This window comes from Anabrus simplex, chromosome 13 (genome assembly GCF_040414725.1).
Source record: "Anabrus simplex isolate iqAnaSimp1 chromosome 13, ASM4041472v1, whole genome shotgun sequence".
Classification (NCBI taxonomy): domain Eukaryota; kingdom Metazoa; phylum Arthropoda; class Insecta; order Orthoptera; family Tettigoniidae; genus Anabrus; species Anabrus simplex.
The window spans coordinates 87,423,031-87,435,983 of NC_090277.1; the positions used below are offsets into that span (position 1 = coordinate 87,423,031).

General features: G+C 37.6%; 1 protein-coding gene and 1 long non-coding RNA gene across 2 annotated transcripts in view; one reads left to right on the top strand and one right to left on the bottom strand.

Annotated features, from left to right (window-relative positions):
* bs (blistered) overlaps positions 1-12,953 on the top strand; it is a 328,848-nt gene that overhangs the window by 194,102 nt on the left and 121,793 nt on the right. The gene's annotated exons all lie outside the window — the stretch shown is intronic.
* The window catches only part of LOC136884620 (uncharacterized), an 89,263-nt gene that overhangs the window by 75,187 nt on the left and 1,123 nt on the right, over positions 1-12,953 (bottom strand). The window lies entirely within an intron of this gene.

The following is a 12,953-nucleotide window of genomic DNA, read 5'->3' on the forward strand; positions in this document are numbered from 1 at the left end:
TTTCGTTTTTGAAGTGTGCGCCCCGTAGAATTTCGAGATTCATGCGGGAATGTGTAGGATGCAGGGCCGTACTGAGGTGATCCTGCCCCCGTTCCCCACTACGCGGTTACGTGGTACATGTTTGTTAATTTTTCATTTTTATCGCCCCTATGACGCACACCACCCTCTCCCCTCCCCGAGAAAACAACCTTCTTGCAATTTTGTTTACACAGATTTAGGAAATTGAACAACCTTGTAAATAGGTTTAATAAAAATGATGAAGAATATTGCGCACAACAGATTAAGTGTATCTTTGTAGTAAGTAAATAACTGCACAATTTTCTAAAAACTGGAAATAAACAAAGCATATATCTTATTGTTTGGTACTGTCCGACTCGTTGGATGAATGGTCAGCGTACTGGCCTTCGGTTCAGAGGGTCCCGGGTTCGATTCCCGGCCGGGTCGGGAATTTTAACCTTCATTGGTTAATTCCAATGGCCCGGGGGCTGGGTGTTTGTTCTGTCCCCAACATCCCTGCAACTCAACACACCACACACAACACTATCATCCACCACAACAACACGCAGTTACCTACACATGGCAGATGCCGCCCACCCTCATCGGAGGGTCTGCCTTACAAGGGCTGCACTCGGCTAGAAATAGCTACACGAAATTATTATTATTATTGTTTGGTACTGAAAATTGTTTTTTGTGTGGTGTACAATAAAGAACAGATTTTTAAAAATTAGCTTCACACTACGTACTGTAAATAAATTATAAATGAGAAATAAACGAAAAGAGGGATGCAATTGAGAGCTGAATTCAAATTATATTAATATCAAAAGATATCCTCTAATCTCTAGCTGGGACTGAATGGCTCAGCCGGATGAGGCGCTGGCATTCTGACCCCAACTTGGCACGTTCGATCCTGGCTCAATCCGGCGGTATTTGAAGGTGCTCAAATACGTCAGCCTCCTGTCAGTAGATTTACCGACTCGTAAAATCTCCTCCGCCGTGCGCGTAGAGGCGTGCGGCTGTGAGCTTGCATCCGGGAGATAGTAGGTTCGAATCCCACTATCGGCAGCCCTGAAAATGGTTTTCCGTGGTTTCCCATTTTCACACCAGGCAAATGCTGGGGCTGTACCTTAATTAAGGCCACGGCCGCTTCCTTCCAACTCCTAAGCCTTTCCTATCCCATCGTCGCCATAAGACCTATCTGTGTCGGTGCGACGTAAAGCCCCTAGCAAAAAAAAAATCTCCGGGACAAAATTCCGGCACCTCGGCGTTTCCCAAAACAGTAAAGGTAGTTAGTGGGACAAGGACAGCGTTTAACGCGAAATCAAATATTCTAAAACTAAAAGTGAACGGACATTCATTCTAAACCTTCAAAACGCAATCGAAATAGTTTATAAAGGCTCCGGTCTTTTCTTCCCCCTTTGTTTTAAAAATAGCCATGTCTATAAGTTTTAGGCTGCCCATATATATGGTGAATTTACAGAATGAAGTTCAGACTTACGAAAAGAGAATTAGTGAAATAAGTACTGTGTTTGCTGTGTACTGATGGGAATAACAAATGGAAGCTACCAAATTATTCGATAGTCGTCAACTGCCATTACAACGGATTGTTTCCGTTTGCATTCGGTTTTTCATTCGGATCGCAAATTCCGATAGTTGCCACTAGTCAGCGCTGAAATCGGCCTCCTCTTTCGTTATGGAGTGAAGTCAGAGTCATTTATTATAAATGAATAGATATCTGACTCCAAAGTTGTATAATGATAAATGCAGTTATAATTGTGTACTTTATCGATAAATAATCATGTTACTGTTTTTATGAATGCCGTATTTATGCGAATAATCCCCGCACCCTAAATTTAGGAAGGCTGATTTTGTAATGCCAACATTCACTCAAATAAAACCCGTACTCTAATTTCATGCCTCAATTTTTTAAAAAATACGCGGGTATTATTCGCATAAATGCGGTACTTTCAATATACCAACCATGAAGCTCTAATGATTGAACATTAACCTTAAATGAATGGAATTATTTTTAAATAAATATATGCACTATTACTTGGTTCGAGGAAAATATGTTGTCTTTTCATTTAGTTTAGTTTGCTGCGTTCACATTACTTTAATATGTGGTGTCACTACAATAAGGTGTAAACCTTACCTTCGTCTGAAATTACCTAATATTTGTTATTTTATGAACAGACGGTCTTACAGTCATTATTGAGGTTAGGGACACAAAAATGCATTTTATTTAAAATGAAACATAATGACAATGAGGACATTTTATCTTATTTTATAGACCAACGTATTTCAGTTTCAATCACTTTACTCGGACATTGTGTAACGTTTGTTACTAGTCTCAATATTTCCGCTTATATCACTACCAACAAAAGAAACACGCTATAAAAATTGGTAGTATAATACAACAATCCACATTTCGGTAGTTACTAGCAAATGACTTATTACTAGTTGCTAGTACTGCCGCAGTGCCAAACGTATATTACTACTTTATAACCGATTTCAAAGCGAATGAAAACTATCGAATGTAAACATTTGGTAGTCACGCTTCACAATCAGTAGTCTATCGATAGTCTAAAACATTCGAGATTCCCATCACTACACTACAGTATTGATGGTGTGGCACTGAGAGGAATTGTTATTTTAATGTTTACACAGTACTCACAGCAATAATATGCCAGCAAAGAAAGAAGTAATAACAATGTGAATTGATGCAATAATGTCACACTCGGTCTTGGGTAATAAATGAGATGTTCTCTCTGTCCTTCCAAATTGTAGAAATCTTTGAATGCGATTCTGACGTTTGTTTCCTTATATTCTAATTTTTCTATTATGTGTGACTTTTCTTCAGTATTAAACACTTTTCCCTTCTTTTGCGACATGTTCACAGTGATGCTTGCCTTGATTATTGAACGGAGCCGGGAAGTGTGGTAAGCTCAAAAATGTCAATTTTCGTTTTTGTGCTGAAGTTACATTTGAGGCAATAAAATTAGATTTAAATATTACTCTGCACGCTGAATATCATTAGATGACAGCTACCAGTCAAATATTGTTTTTGGATTCTCCGTGAGTCATATTTTCTAAAACTTTGTGTACCTTTTTCTCACAAACTATCGCATAAATGCATGTGAAACTTGGTAGTCTCTTAGACACTATACAGATCTGTGTGTGGAAGTAAATTTAAGCAGACATCTTGATTAGTTCATGGAGGCCAGCTTGAAGAGCACCGAAAATTTTACAGAAAATTTCAATTTTCAACTAGGATATACAAAACCAACAATTTATCAACTCTTGTAAACAATAGGCCAATAATTCTACTTCAGTAGCTCGAAAACGGTTTAAATATTATGCATGCAACGTTTCTTGTGTCTGGTTTGAGTATTTTGTCAGAAAAGGGTACCTCAGTTAAGGGAGGTTTTAACAATATTTCTTTTAAAAAATATTATTTTTATAATGTTCTTTCTAATACAAAATATTATACATAGAAGCTTCATATTCTACCCGAATAATGACGAATGTATTCTGAATATATCAAAAGAACATTGAAGGAAATACCTCCTTTACTTTATGTAGCTAAATATTGGTAGTTGCATTTTTCTATCGTTTCACACTTCCCGGTTCCCTTAACATTCAGACTTATTTGAAATCTATTGAAAACAAGGATACACTTTACATTGTTGTCAGCAATCCCCAAATGCGTAACAAACAAAATTCAACATTGGTCGTTATAGTCGATATATTTCTCAGAAGGTGTGATAAAAATACGTCGTTATATACGATATGTCGTAATAAGCGATTTTTAAAAGTACAGTGTTCAAATAGGACCGTTAGATTTCGCCGCTATGTACAATTCGTCGTTAAAAGCGACGTAGCAATAAACCGCTTCGACTGTAGTTAGTAAAATATCCGTCAACATCAACATAAAGAACTATACAAAATTTCACCTCACACATAATGAACAAGGTTGTTCAAATCCTGAAAATAAATGGGCAGCGCCGGGTACTACAGCTAATTTTGAATAAAAATAAACGTGTATCGCTAAAGAAGACAATAAATGAATATTCGCTGTTGCCAGTTCCAGGTGATCCGTGATTGGCGGGGAAGAGTATTCTGTTCTGTTCTATGAAGAGAGCTGCTGTCGTGTTTACCTAATGACATCGTTATGAATTTTCATGAGCGGCCGAGGTCCTTCCAGAGACATTAAAAGGGGCTATGACTCTGATGATGTTTTCGGTGAATTAATGCTCATTGTACTAGCATGTATTCATACGGCACCAGCGGTTGGTACGTGTCTGGGACAGCCTCTCCACAATGGAGGTAAACATAAACTGTACAGGCTACTTGATACACAAGTCTAGTCTAGCAGAAAATGAGCCTATTGTTAGTGTTGTAATAATAAGCCAAGATAAAGTACCTGTTTAGTATTAGCTTGTGCTACACAAATATTAAGCACCTGATTATAACACCTTGTTTACGAACAGGGGCGTGTAGTTAAATCAAGGATGACTCCTTTATTGATTCATTCAGTGATTGCCGCCTACGTAACCTAAGCTCATGGATTAGGGGATCGTGGTTCGAAATGAGGGTGACATTTTCAGACCCCCCAAAAATTAGTTCTGTGTTGTTTTTAAGCTGGAAAAGAGTGACAGATGACAGAAAGATTATTTTACAAAATGACATATTTCCCTTTGGTTAAAACAAATGATCATAAATAGATCTTTTATATCTCTCGGTCAAGGCCGTCCATCAACGATTGCTAGGTAACATCACGTCACATATTTGTATCGCTAATTTCAGATTTATTTATTTATTTTTTATTTTTTTGCTAGGGGTTTTACGTCGCACCGACACAGATAGGTCTTATGGCGACGATGGAATAGGAAAGGCCTAGGAGTTGGAAGGAAGCGGCCGTGGCCTTAAGTAAGGTACAGCCCCAGCATTTGCCTGGTATGAAAATGGGAAACCACGGAAAACCATCTTCAGGGCTGCCGACAGTGGGATTCGAACCTACTATCTCCCGGATGCAAGCTCACAGCCGCGCGCCTCTACGCGCACGGCCAACTCGCCCGGTATTTATTTATTTAATCGTGCTACATCGGTATTCTTCTTCTTTTTTCTTTTTCCCACACTTGCGGGGTCGCGGGTGCGAACTGTGTCGCACATGTGGATATGGCCCTGTTTTACGCCAGGATGGCCTTCCTGACGCCAACCCTATATGGAGGGATGTAATCACTATTGCGTGTTTTCGGTGGTGGTTGGTAGTGTCGTATGTTGTATGCATATGAAGAGGAAATTGTTGGGACACACAAACACCCAGCTCCCGAGCCAGAAGAATTAATCAGGCGCGATTAAAATCCCAGACCCGGTCGGGAATCGAACCCGGGACCCTCTGAACCGAAAGCCTTAACGCTGATCAGCCAGAGAGTCGGACCGTGCTACATCGGTTTTAAAAGTACAGAATTAATATAATACGTACTACAAACAGTCACATCATAATCGTCAATGATAGGCTATAAAAACTCTGTACAGAGTACCTGCATTAACATTACTTTGTGACCATCATATGCTTCCGGTGTTTCCCTCACCAAGTCCTTCATCGTCCGCTTAGCTGGACATAATCTGCAAGGAAGAATGTGATCCATGGTTTTTTCTTTCCCGTACTTGTACGTGGTGGTATCGGAAGTCTATCCCCCATTTCTTGAAATTCGCATTGGACCTACCCCACCCCGCACCGCAACCTGTTAAAGTTTTCCACCAAATCCATCCATCGTCATGTCCTAAGGGTAAGCTTCCACAAAGAATAATCCAGTCTACAACATTTTAACTCTCTTTTTCCATGATGCTATTCTGATTTTTTCGGGCGGTTCCGTAAGGCTTTTTGTAGAATGAAGGGGACTTTTCCTTTGCTTGAGCCTTCGATTCGATGATTTTTATCCGTGTAGAGAATGATTTTCTGGTTGTCTGCCTTCATTCTTTCAATTCTGGCTGCCACTGGCTTAGAGATAGCCAGCACGGTTGATAGGTAACATTGCCTGGCCATCCATCCATACGGTTGTTTAGTTACACACATTGTGACGATAATTTTTCCGATGAACTGAAATGTCGTATGGCTTTTGGTGCCGGGATATCCCAGAACGGGTTCGGCTCGCCAGGTGCAGGTCTTTGTATTTGACTCCCGTGCGTGACCTGCGCGTCACGATGAGGATGAAATGATGATGAAGACAACACATACACCCAGCCCCCGTGCCATTGGAATTAACCAATTAAGATTAAAATCCCCGACCCGGCCGGGAATCGAACCCGGGACCCTCTGAAAACCAGTACGCTGACCGTTCAGCCAACGAGTCGGACATTTTTTCCGATGACCTCCAGCCATTAAGACATATTTATGATAAAAAGAAAATAAACTGATTTTTAACCCATTTGTACCTTACCATTTACGTACATAAAATTTCATCTCACTAATTTGGGGTTAACTCACGAATAATGTACAGTACAGCATTACGAAGTTGTCTTGAAAAAAAAAAAAAAAAGACGTCAGGCTTCTTTGTCGACGGTGCTGAAGGTCTGCTACTACTCCTCGTCAGTGCGATTCATTTCTGTTGTCCTCAAAAAGGTTTTTTTTTTTTTTTTTTTTTTTTTTTGAGATCTCGAAATTCCAGTTCTGCCCGTAGACGAGAGATAAAGCAAGCTTGAAGACCAGCGTTGCCAAACGTGACAGAATAATAGTACTGTGTATACCAGAACGGAGGTTGTGGAGTAGAGAACAAACTGAATTTTATATCTAAGACACTATCATCGAATACTATTGTTCAACCTCTTTTCTTTCGTCGAATATAGGGTTGAAACAGAACAGACGTGATTATTTTACCCCTCATATAGCATTCAAATGAAAAAAAAGATACGTATAAAAGGAAACTGAATTGATTATATTTGATTTAAATAGTTATAACTTATATCACATTTTCAGTCAATGTGATGATAAAATATTGTTTTTGCGTAGGTGGCGCTGGCAACGCTGCTTAAGATTCTCGAAACAACTGTCGGTGTCCGTATTTGAATGAGTTTCTGAATGAAAGATCATTTAAAACTATTTCTATATTGTTACAGTTCGGACTTACAAATCTGTCCCCATTTGAGGAATATTACGAATTAGTTGATAATAATATTTTCTTTCAAGAAAAATAACTGCTCCATTTGTTACACTTTCACATTTTTATCCGTCCAGCTGTACTAGTGTTGTTTTTAATACGCGAAACATTATTCTACAGGGTGAGTTCCGTAAGAGTTGCCGTCTTTCGTGCATGTTGCTTGTTGGTAAACGGGAGCGCTGTGGCCGTCACACAGTTTGTCGCACGCTCGTTGAAAACTCAGTACTGTTTGTTTTGCCACATATGGAATTAACGGTGAATGCAAAATTAAAATCGTGCATAGCTTTTTTAAAAATGCATAGTTAACTTTACAAAATATGAAGCAGTACGAAGATTTTTAATGAAATATGATTATTTTGCTGAAATGTTTTGCAATGCCAAAAACATTGCATAAATTGAATTCGACACACTGTAACTAAAAACCTACCCCCTTCCCATGACGTTTGCAGCCTTGGTTTAGAATATGATATTTCGTATTTTGCCTGTCTCTTGTTATCAGTCGGGGATATTCGTTGGCGACGAAGTATTGGTTGATATTTTTGGGAAACTTTTCGACAGCGCTTGAGATCCATCCCGCCCGCGAGGCATTCCTTCACGTATACATACACGCAGCAACAGCTACGCCACGCGTTATTTATACGTATATTGCACCTCGTTTTGAAATAGCGGGAAAATTGTCTTGTTTCCCTCAGCAGGTGTTGGTCATTACAGGGAATGTCGCAAGCTATTTTATTTGTTACATAGTAGGCTTTAATTTGCGTCTTTAATCCGATGACTATTCCTCTCACACGGCAGATATACGTTATGAACCAATACATTTAATATAAAACATCTTAGGAGGTGATTTTTTTATGGCTTTGCTTATATAACTTCTTCGTTATTGAATAGGGACTCAGGTTATCCATATACCAAGGATATAATACACGCCCCCCGTTATTCTTGTGGAAGATAATATTTCCCTTAAATATAACGGAAAATAAATTTGGGACAGGTTCTTGTGAAGAACCAGAATACCGAAATGAACAAGGATTTTTTCCTTTTTTTTTTTACAATTTGTTTTACGTCGCACCGACACAGATAGGTCTTACGGCGGCGATGGGATTAGGAAATGGCTTGGAATGAGATGGAAGCGGCTATGGCACAGCTTCCTGCATTTGGCTGGTGTGAAAATGCGAAACCACGGAAAACCATATTCATGATTGACGATGTAGAGTTCGAACACGCTATCTCCCAAATGCAAGCTCACAGCTGCGCGACCCTGACCTCACGGCCAACTATCTCGGTACGAAAGTCTTCAAAAACCAATGTTCGAAGTGAGAACATTTTTCTTTAAAAAAAGGCCTTCCACGCTTATAGTAGTCTGCATTTTATGTCTGCCTTCTACCATCGTTAGTTATTTTACTAACAACGTAACAATATTCATCCATCTATTTCCTTTAAGACTTTATTTGCTAATCTAATATTTCTTGTCTCATCTAATTTCATTCGACTGCACTCCGTTACTTTTGTGTTGGACTTATTTATTTTTATCTTGTACTCCTTCCCAAAGACTCCGTCCACACCATTCAGCAATTTCTCCAGATCTTCTGCAGTCTCAGATAAAATGACAATATCATCGGCAAATGTTAGGGTTTTGATTTGCTCTCCTTGGATTTTGATTCCCTTTCCAAATTCCTCTTTGATTTTCTTTATGGCCTGTTCTGTATAAACGTTGAAAAAGAGGTAGGACGAACTGCATCCTTGCCTCACTCTTTTGTGGATTGCTGCTTCTTTTCAAAGCCTTCGATTCTTATCAATTATTATGATTATTGTTATTAATATTAATGATAACGGCACTGCTTTGTACTGTAGAATGACGCGTTAGTTTGAAACACTCCGCTTGTCTTACTCAGATTAACACATCTGTATTTCATGAAGGAACAATTGCTTACTCGAACTTTTATTGCTCCCACACGTTGCTGATTGATTGTTTCGTCCTTTATTAAGCTGTTAAGTGCCCTTTCGATACTATTACACTTTTATGTTTTGGTAATGCCTTTCGTAGCTTATAAAAGACACTTTTAACGCAAGTTGTTAATCACAGGTGATCATGCCCAGAGGTCGCTCACGTCCTGTTGCTTCTGCTCCGGAAGGGGGGATATGTCGAAACCCATCATAATGCTGTACCAAAAATGTATATCCTTGGATTAGAAAACCCCGCAATAATAAATGGTACAGTGAGATTATATACTATCATCTATTATTCAGATACATTTAACTATAATGTATTGATAACAGACAATTTCAGTACGGACAAAATAATTCGGCAACAGTATTCCTAATTCTTGAGGTAATGAAAAATATATCACACAGTTCTTAACCAAAGACTTATTTTTTGTTAATTTGTAATACGTAATACTAATAATACCAGAATGCGAATGGATAACAAACAGCACACAAGAAAAGGTAGCTATTGATTTAAAAATGGAGAGGATGTTCCATGAGACAAAAAATACAATACAATAAGAAATCTCTATCCTGGAACTTGAAATTAAGACATTATCAAACAGTGGCCCGGCCGGAAATTTTATATGCAGCACAAACTGTTAAACTTACAAGAAGTGAAAATCTTGAAAAAATAGAAAAAGTTGAAAGAAGAATTTTGAGAAAAATCCTGGGACCTATAAAAAACAAAAATGTCGAATATAGCCTACGATCAAACAGAGAGCTATATTTAAAAGTTGAAAAACTGACAAGTATAATTGAGGAAAAGAAACTCCAATTTTTTTGGACACGTTTATAGAATGAATAACAATAGACTAAGCAAACAAATCTTCAACTTTTTGAAGAGTTACAAATCCAAACCAACGTAGTTCATTGAAATTGAAAAGGATATGAAAAACGCTGGGATTAAAATAGATACGATAGAAAACAGAACACGTTTCATAGAAGTAACACGAAAGGCAGGATTACAGGAGAGAAAGAAATTGAGAACTGGAAGAAAATGGACTCAAGAGGAAAAGGAACAACGTTCTCAGAAAATGAAGGAAGTTTGGAAACGAAGAAAGTTAAATGCAAAGAAAAGTAACGAAAGTTGATTTATCGTAGTCTCAAAACGGTTATTAGAAGAATGATACCAAAATCCGAAACAATTCTGTAATAAAACCAGACGGATTGTACGCTTCAAAATGTCTTACTTTAAATTAAAAAAAAAAGGGGGGAGCTGCAAGTACTCGAGGAGAAGAAGATAAGGAAACTTCTGAGAAAAATTATTGGACCGCATAAGACTAGTAATGCGACTTGGAAGAAAAGGAGAAACTGGGAGGTCTACATCTCCACTGAAAACATCACGGAGACAATGGGGAGAAGGGGCTGAAATTCTAGGGACACCTGGTAAGAATTAATGGCAAACGACTGACCAAACAGACCTTCTGATACTCGTACATCACGAGATGAAAAGCCACTTCCAAGTGGGTAGGAGAGGTCGAGAGGGATGCACAAGAATTTCGAATTTCAGTAGAGATGATCCAGAATAGAAAAGAGTTCAGAAGAAAATACGACAGTCTAAAATCATTTGAAGAGAAACCACTAAAAAAGAGAGCCAAGCAAATTGTTTCTTAAGAGGAGAGGAAGATAAGAAGCGAAGAGAAGGGAAGAGAGGAAAAGAAATGCCAAAATGGGAAAAATATTGTTCCCGGCCAAGGTAGTCCGCCTCACCCCTTCAGGGTGAGGAATGAAAGCATTCAAAAAATAATGTTGTTCTGTTTATACATGATCCATTACTGTTTTAACACTAAGAAGAGTACACATAATTACTGACATTTTGGATCTAGCATTAAACTACAGAATTAGAAAGTTCCATTCTGCGAAATAGAAAAGAAAACAACGCATTACAGATTCTGACGGACACACCACAGATCAATTCATTTCCATGTATACCTGAGAGCGTTATTCTACTCCCCAGAAAGAGAAGATAATAATAATAATAATAATAATAATAATAATAATAATAATAATAATAATAATAATAATGTGGTTTGCTTTACGTCCCACTAACTACATTTATGGGTTTTGGAGATTCCAAGGTGCCGGAATGTAGTCCCGCAGGAGTTCTTTTACGTGCCAGTAAATCTACCGACACGAGGCTGACGTATTTGAGCACCTTCAAATACCACCGGACTGAGCCAGGCAGGATCGAACCCGCCAAGTTGGTGTCAGAAGGCCAGCTCCTCAACCGCCTGAGCCACTCAGCCCGGCGTATTAACAATTATAAAGCGCAGCTGTGATCTTACAATCGGGAGATCGTGGGTTCGGATCCCGCAGGGCTGTACGTTAATAAAGGCCACGGCTGCTTCTTTCCCTCCTCCTAGCCCTTTCCCATCCAAAAAATAACATTAAAAAATCCACTTTTTTTGTTTGTAAATTCAATTGAAATGGTAACATTATTGTATTCCGAATCTGAATTGTCACCGTCGTTGAAGGAGGGATAATTTGTTTATTTATTTAATAAATATGTATATCGCTGTCTTTGAGTGAAATATTTTGTGGGGGTAAATTGCACTATGTTATTATTTTTATTATTATTATTATTATTATTATTATTATTATTATTATTATTATTATTATTATTATTTACGAGGTTGAGGGTTTTGACTCATTTTTACTGTATTCCCTGCTTTTTTAGGGAGTGTCTTCCTCCCGTAATAATTTGCGAGCTAGCTACTTTGAAGTCCAGTATACTTCTAATACAAATTAAAGAATAAAATTTCGAGAAATGTGTATTAAAAATCGAAAAATATTTGTATTAGTTTGTGAAAGAAGAATGCGAATCTTTATTTCACCTGCCCGATTTTTAAAATAAACGATGAAAAGTATTCGTTTAACTTGTCCTACAAACTTGCATATTTGAGACACTGCCACATACCTCCGGGTACAAATATTTATGACAGCGCTGTTCACAGATATCTCATACACGTTATAAATATAGATTCTTAAAATTACCGGATGCAATTTATTTTTTAAACCACTTTCAGACACACAATATATATTGAAATTAGGCTGTTCGCCAAATCTAGCAAAGTGGAGTATATAACGGTAGAAAGGAATCGGTTTTTTGTAAACAAAGTATGAGTGGTGGTAATACAAATTCTTAAAATACCTCGTTTTTTAAAAAAAATAACTGTCTTACTGAATGATACATTATCATCCGAATGGTACCGGTTTGTATATAAATTCATTAAGAAGAAAACTGGCATGCCACTTTTCATACAATGCCCTGATTTTGAGAATACTGAATATTTGTACCAAATAAGTAAATAAATAATTTAGTGTTCTCTTGTTAGTTTTGTGATGATTTGAACGAATGTGTGACGTTGTATCTGTGTTAAAACTTAAACAATGGTGACAGTAATGTAGGCATGTAGATACACGACGAGTATATTTGAATAAAGCACATTTTTCTTCATTTCCAAAACAAGAACAGCCTAATTAATGACAACATCGAGACGCTCAAAATGATTAAAATATAACAAGTTGTTTATATTTTCGAAATATTTTTGACATTTTTTGTGATAGACATTGATGGTTAGAGCGTGATTTAAATTTGTTTTGTCAACATTTACCTATAAACAAATGTATTTGAAGACTCTTTCAATAATAATTGTTAATTAATTATTATATAGGCATGCGGGCTAAGGATACTTAACAAGAAAAAAAATCAGTAGGCATTAATATGTTTTCTTGAGAAAAACAAATTAAAAAAAATGAGATGGCCAAAGAGTTATGTTATAACAACCTGTTGACATTTTCGAAATATTT